This window comes from Vidua macroura, chromosome 21 (genome assembly GCF_024509145.1).
Source record: "Vidua macroura isolate BioBank_ID:100142 chromosome 21, ASM2450914v1, whole genome shotgun sequence".
In the NCBI taxonomy this organism is placed as follows: Eukaryota; Metazoa; Chordata; class Aves; order Passeriformes; family Viduidae; genus Vidua; species Vidua macroura.
In genome coordinates this window covers 6,731,125-6,737,017 of record NC_071591.1, presented here as the reverse complement: position 1 = coordinate 6,737,017, position 5,893 = coordinate 6,731,125, and the positions used below count along the sequence as shown (strand labels likewise).

The following is a 5,893-nucleotide window of genomic DNA, read 5'->3' as shown; positions in this document are numbered from 1 at the left end:
CCTTTTTTCCCTAGTTCAAACTTCAGCAAAATAAGCAACACATCTTGTAGCTCCTGTCTCTCTCCCATACTCCTCCTTTCTTCCTTTCTATCTTTTTTCTTGTCTCAGTCTAAAAAAGTTGCTGATATTAGCAATAAAGCAAGAATTTAATATCATCCTACAGGGTGCTACAACAAACTGCCCCTCAATTCCATCGATTCCACGGGCCTGAAATATGGGAAGGCATCTGAGGGGGAAGAATACAAGATGAATTTTGCAGATATAAATTGTGTAATATTGGATTTCTCTGGACACACGTCAGGGCTGTGTTGTGCCTGTCCCTGTGATGCCACAGGAGCTCTGTTAGCTCAGCAATAGGTTCCTGTTGGGGAAGGGCTCAGGGCAGACCACGGTATTTCATCCCAACAATAGCCCCAGTGTTCCAACTGTGACACATCCACTGCTCCACTCTCTGATAGAGACACAAACCCAGCCTGAGGGAACAAAAAAGCCTGCCTGGGAGCAATGTAAGGCTGCTGTCTTCATCCCAGCATCTGCAGGTGAGGTGACAAATACAGGCAGGGTTGTGGCTGTAGGGGAGAAGCCGCTGTGCCAAATATCAAACAGGATATGAGAGGCAACAGCAAATATTTGGGATGTGTGGTGCTGTACTCTGTTATTTCTCCTCACATGTGGCAGCAGCTCTCTGGCACAGAGAGCAGGCACAGACTTTCCCAGGCATTTTCCCAGGGAAGGCTGTGAGAAGATCAGAGAAAAGAATGAGAAACAATTCTTATCCCCACTTGTTGCACCTGCTGTTGTGCACGTGTGGAATGTGCCATGGAGATTTGTTTACCAAAGGTGATTTCTTAATTGGACACTGGATGGTGTTTGGATGGATTGACCAATTAGGTCAAAGCTGGATTGGACTGGCTGTGAGGGTTACTGAGTTTCTTAATAAGTACAGTATAATATAGAATAGGATGAGATAATAAAGCAATTGATCAGCCTTCTGCAATCATGGAGTCAGTGCTAATTATTACCCAGCTGGGGGCCTGCAGTGACACCCACACACCCACCTTTCCCCTCCATCTGCAAGTATCCATTCAACAGGGCTGTAAAATAATCAAACCTTAGGCTTTTCCTGCTTTGTGATGTTTAGGAAGTTCATTTTCAAAGTTCATGACTTGAGAAATGAGACTTGTTTTACCGCCCAACACTCAAAAATCCATCAGCTTGCCTTGCCCTTCGTCTTGAAAGGAGGAGACCAGATCACACCAAAAAACTTCCTTACAGCTTCTCAGTCTTGCGCTTTTCTTGGCATTTCATTCATATTAAAAATGGAGTAGGCTCCATGCCGTCCTCTTACCCCTGAAATCAAAGCCAGAGGAGAAGCAAAACACTTCATGGCTTTGTTCTACCACCTTAGGAGGTGTCTGGGACCTTCAACATTCTTTCCTTAGAGATTCTAGCTCATTTAAAATTGCACATAAAAGGACAGGGATAGTGCTTGCATGTGCTGCAGAATAGTAGGGTTTGCAATAAAAGATGTTTGCCTTCTCTCCAGCAAGGATAATCTGGTTGTTAACCATTAGTTCTGAAGATGAAGTCTCCTGGCCTGGTCCCTGAGCTGGGCACAAAGATGATGGGCTCACATTTGTTGCAGGAAAAGCATCATAAAAGTGTTGTTCAAGGTGATTTATCTCATGTTAAAATGAGATCAAAAGCCCTGTAGTGAACCAGGAAATTGAAAAGACAAAAACGTGCATTTTTGGTGCCATTTTCCCCAGAATCTCAAAAGGGGGGATTTTTTTCTATTTCTTAGAAACGAGAGTAGAGAATGGGGGAAAATGGGCATTTTCTGGCCTGGGTTGCTCAAGCCACAGACTTCCTTGGAAGGCAGCACAGACTAGTCTGCACGTGAGGATGCTTGTGTATAATCAATAAAAAGAACTTGAAATATACTTGAAAGAGGGAAAGGGTCAGTGTTGATAACCGTCATCCTTCTTTTTATTTATTATTAATACCTGCTTGTTGGAGCTCCAGCATCAAGAAATACAGAATATCAGACAAAACAGAGACTCCTCTACCTGCCATCCTCCTCTACCTGCCCAGATGTTTTATTTTTCCTCTAACTCCAACTCTTGCAGTCCATTGTTACTGGATCTCCTGGGATTGTGCCTAAAGAAGTTTCCAAATCAAGTTGTAGTCAAGATTCTTTTTCTGAAACTGCCAAAGGGAACAATTGTGGTAAGGGCTGACAGAGTTTTTAAAATTTCCCCATCTCCCATTGTTGAAAATGCCACAGGGCAAAGGACACAATATGTCCCTTGCCACAGGGTCTGGTGACAATTTTTGTCCCAAGCCTGGATGTTTGGACCATGTTTTGAGAAGGAATCTAAGACATATAAACATCTAATGTGTTTTTTTAAGAAAAAGGTTTGAACCTGTCTATCTATAATAAAAACCTTTCTTAAATCTGAAATTGGTTTTCTGAGGTGGTTTATAAACCAGGAATGTCACAAGAGAACCAAATAAATGTCTTTAAAGAGCTATATGCTTCTTCAAATGAAAAAGATCAATCAGCCTATAAACACTGTGGGGTTCTGGTGGCTGGTTTTGATGGGGGTCTCTTGATTTGGGGTAATTTTTTACCCTACAAACTCTAAGAAGCACAAACCAGTCAGGAGCACTGACAGATTGTGTGTGAAAATTCTTTACTGCTGGTACCAGGAGATTTGTTCCGAATTTTGCAGCACCCTGACATGGGTGGGAATTTGAAAAAGGCAAGTTTCCTCCTCTTTTATCCTGGATCAGTGCTCACCTGGTCATCCTCTTGCTCTAGCAGGGAAATTCCCAGTCTTACATCCTCTACTTTCACTGCTGTCAACCACCAAATCCAGGTTTCCTCCCATCACTCCTTCATTCAGAAAAGTGCTCCCATGGAAAGGGCTTGCCAAGAAACATCTCCAGCTTTGCTTCATTCAGTCATAGCAAAAAATGATTTATTATAGTCATTTCAACTGTCTCAAAACTTCGGCTCACAAATTATTCTTTTTATTCTTTAATGTTATTATTTGTATTATTGTAACTTCTGGTTGCAGCCCAGAACAAGGATGTGCTTTGCTTTTTTCCCTGTGAGGGTTGTCTGTTATTTCACTGAGGGGCCATATATGTACAAGCTGCAATTTTCCTGAGTAGCACAGCTGTAGTTACCTGTGCACATACACCTGACTTCACAGGAAGGGTCAATATTTGTTCACATGGATGCTTCATAACATTAATGTGAGTTTAAAGTGTTTGATTTGGGGTATCCACATTGCGAACTGCAGGGGCTCAGATTTCTTCCCTCCCCTTATCTCACAAACCATTACTTTTAACACCCCCTTGGGATTTCTTCTGTCTGACTCCATTCCTACATCACACTGAGGTGTCTGGGTTGGGTTTTTGTGTGGGTTTGTGACCAAATCAGCTCTTCAGACTTGTGTTCTGAGACAGTGATCCCTACAGACTTTATTTTTCTCTAATTACACCCACATCTATTTTGCTGTGCCTTGAAATCAATTCCTGTTCCTGTGGCAGCCATGGGGAACCCCCCTTGCCCTCACTGTGCTGTGACCAGACCCCAAGGAGTACATGGAATTTCCAGCACTTGAATAAAAAGCTGTTCAGCCAATGAAACACTGCAGTATCAGATGGCATTTGCCACTCAAAAACATGAAAAGCACCCTTGCTTTGAAATGTGATCTTTGCCCATAATGATTTCAACACTGCTCTCTATTATTCAGTGCTTACTTTTAGCTTGAATTTTTACTGGCAATTTTAAAAGAAAAACCAAAAAAACTATTCTGTTTTAATCTCATAGAAAGTTTAAAGCAATTTTTTATTAGTGCATAAATCTAAAATACCACTTTGGAATAAAGAATTATCTCTCAAGCACTTACTAGATAGGCTTTACTTCACTGTTAGTTAATCTGACAGTGTTTTATTAATAATCAGCTCTTTTTGTATTGCTATTATGCATTTTTTTCTGATAATGCAGTTTATATCTCCAGCATCACCATTATAAGGAAGACTGTGAAATATCTCCCAGATTTGCTGTGTAGGAACAAAATAGATAAATATTGCTAAGAAATCACAGGCACTATTTCTTGTTGAATTTCCTTGCTGTTAATAAACAATGAAATATTTAATACTAATTTTAAGAAATATTTTTTTAGGTGGGAATCTGATTACGGTGTGGTCCACATTCACCATAAGGGAAGACAGAGTGGGTACTCTTGTTTTATTATTTTTCCATCTTTGTTTATGATTCATTGTTGAAAACCACCCACAGCTCTCTGCCTGTTTTTGCCTTCATTTGAGAATTATTCTGTAGTGGAAGTGGAAAAGACAGAAGCTTGAATGGGGTGTTCTTCCTCTGTTTCAGCTTTTCTATCCCGAGATACACTGCAATGTCTTCATTCTTTGTGCATTTAAACCCAGGCCAGAAACTAATGGTAAATAACTTAATTATCACATAGAATTTAATAACTTTATGCAGGTCTGTGAAAAGATGACAAGCCTGTAATTGTTACAGAACTCAATTCACTTCTCTTGTGATTCACACCAGCACAAGTGAAAGAAAACAGGCTACTGAAGGAAATCCAGTCACACCGCGGGGGCTGCTGAGCACTCAGGATGTTTGGGTTATTTCATTATCTGCAGTGTTTGCAGCCATTCCCCTGGAGTATAATCTGCAGCCGGAATTAACACCTTATTTACACCTTTCCCTGGTCATTGAGATTGATGTGGAGTATGGATGTCCCTGCTGGGCAGTGTTTTCAGCCCTGCACGCTGCCTGCTCTTCCTACCCCTCTTCTGCTGCCCATTCCCATTCCCAGTCCCATTCCCATTCCCATTCCCATTCCCATTCCCATTCCATTCCCATTCCATTCCCATTCCCATTCCCATTCCCATTCCCATTCCATTCCCATTCCATTCCCATTCCCATTCCCATTCCATTCCCATTGTCATTCCCATTGCCATTCCCATTCCTCTGAACTCATCGGGCCTTGGAGAGTTACCTGTGCCTGCCTCTCCCATTTCTCACAGAAACTTCCATAAATGTTGTCTCCTCCCATGCTGCTCTCCAGGAAGAACTTGTCCCTCTCCTCACATTGCTCTCCTGCGTGACCAGGTGCTGCTTTGCACACCTGACAATCTGCTGGGACGTCGTTTGCCTGCAGGCACGTAAGAGGTCATGGCAGGGCTGAGACTCCAGCAGTTTCCCTGCCCATCCCTTGGAACAGAAGCTGTGTACACACAAAAGTAATTGCCACTCTCTCTTGTTTCCTCCTTTTTAGGGCAGTACCACCCATGGGACCTAATCAGTCAGAAATTAAAAAGTCACAAATCATCCAGCCAAAAAAAAAAAAAAAATTCCCAGTTTCTCTAATAGCATCCTGGTGATTTTGCATGTTTTGGCCAAGTCAATAAACCATATTTCCAGACTGTTGCTCACCTAGATGTTCTGTTGTGTCTGTAAAAGATGAACTCTGTTATAAATATTTGTTTTTAAAATTGATTCTGTGGAGGCCAAACTGCCTGCCATTTTCTTCAGTGCAAACCCTCCCATTGACTTCAGTGGGTGATGATTATTAAGATTGAATTCTTACCACATGAGACCCATGAAATTCCAAGCTTTCCGGATCAGACATATGTGTAAAACCAGAATCTCCATCATGGGAGAATGAGGTGAGTTCTGCAGGGCATTTTAATGCCAGGATAGATAAGTGAAATTATAAATGGCTCGAGCCAATACTTCATTAAACTGGCTCAGAGATTTACGAACCCTCAAGAGCACGAGGGTTTTTCCACCTTTGAAAACATCAAAGAAAATCAGAGAAATAACTTTTCAGTCTAATCCTCCTGA

The 5,893-nt window shown here is 41.7% G+C and overlaps 1 long non-coding RNA gene across 3 annotated transcripts; it reads left to right on the top strand.

Moving 5' to 3' along the window:
- The first annotated feature begins 442 nt into the window (after positions 1–442).
- LOC128817839 (uncharacterized) lies at positions 443–5,398 on the top strand. 3 transcript variants are annotated; one of them, XR_008440314.1, is made up of 7 exons: positions 443–539; positions 2,130–2,229; positions 4,200–4,249; positions 4,409–4,478; positions 4,592–4,774; positions 5,074–5,211; positions 5,325–5,398. It is a non-coding gene; the product is annotated as an uncharacterized LOC128817839 (long non-coding RNA). The 3 variants fall into 3 exon arrangements; XR_008440313.1 differs by lacking the exon at positions 4,592–4,774; XR_008440315.1 differs by lacking the exons at positions 2,130–2,229; positions 4,592–4,774.
- Positions 5,399–5,893: the final 495 nt, after the last annotated feature.